The 323-nt window shown below is 37.5% G+C and overlaps 1 protein-coding gene across 1 annotated transcript in view; it reads left to right on the top strand.

Annotated features, from left to right (window-relative positions):
- The window catches only part of rps6ka3b (ribosomal protein S6 kinase A3b), a 50,199-nt gene that overhangs the window by 45,682 nt on the left and 4,194 nt on the right, over positions 1–323 (top strand). The gene's annotated exons all lie outside the window — the stretch shown is intronic.

The following is a 323-nucleotide window of genomic DNA, read 5'->3' as shown; positions in this document are numbered from 1 at the left end:
ATTTCCTTCAGTTTAAAGCTTTGAAGTCAAATAAAAGAGAGTGAACACACAGCTCACCTGACAGAAAGAAGACGCTCAGTAACAGGTTGGCTGTCACCATATTCACAGACAGAGCCGCCATGAAACTCCTCACCTGGATTTACAAACACAATAATACAGCGGATTTTACTAAACATTCAAGTTCTTCAGCTGAATTTCTACTTCAAATGTGAATAACACATTCACTGCTGGAACTTCTCCTGTACACCCACACTTTACTGTGTTGTAAGTATATTATCATCAACATGTGAAATATCACATTTAATGTCACTGCTGAATAATTC

Source organism: Seriola lalandi, unplaced genomic scaffold (genome assembly GCF_002814215.2).
Source record: "Seriola lalandi dorsalis isolate HSWRI2012SDOR001 ecotype SW California unplaced genomic scaffold, Sedor1 jcf7180002054984, whole genome shotgun sequence".
Classification (NCBI taxonomy): domain Eukaryota; kingdom Metazoa; phylum Chordata; class Actinopteri; order Carangiformes; family Carangidae; genus Seriola; species Seriola lalandi.
This window is presented reverse-complemented; position numbering and strand designations above follow the sequence as displayed.